This window comes from Brassica oleracea, chromosome C5, assembly GCF_000695525.1.
Source record: "Brassica oleracea var. oleracea cultivar TO1000 chromosome C5, BOL, whole genome shotgun sequence".
Classification (NCBI taxonomy): Eukaryota; Viridiplantae; Streptophyta; class Magnoliopsida; order Brassicales; family Brassicaceae; genus Brassica; species Brassica oleracea.
Window position 1 is genome coordinate 44,196,273 of NC_027752.1, and position 558 is coordinate 44,196,830.

Below are 558 nucleotides of genomic sequence, written 5' to 3' on the forward strand. Positions count from 1 at the left end.
ATAGAGCCATTCAAACATACTATTCTTGGTGGGTTACTTTCATTTAAGATTCTGGGTGGTTGGAGAAGAATGTGTGCTAAGGAAGTCATCTCACTAGTTTAAGGTATGAAATTGAATTTTTTTCTAGATTTGTTTGTGTAGAAGACTTACCCGTAAGTAGTCTTGCTGTAGAAGACTTACGGGTAAGTCTTCTGGTCAAACGGCCGACTTACTTTTATGTCGTCATCTTTGTTTGTTAAAAAAAAATCTAGAGAATACCCTAGACGACTTACTGAATTGTCTGATAAGTCGTCTAGGATAAATGGGTTAGTTTTGCATTTGACCGAATTGTGTCAGATATTTGACTATTCCTGGACGACTTACCAGTAAGTCTTCTCCGGGAAAACAAAAATTTCAATATTTTATTAAAGCTGGAAGACTTATCTGTAAGTCGTCTCAGGTTACTTTTGCAATTGGAAAATAAAACTTAAATATTTAACTTTTCCCAGACGACTTACGCGGAAGTCGTCCAGTAAGACGACTTACTTGAAAGTCGTCCAGGATAAGCAAAGTCGTCCA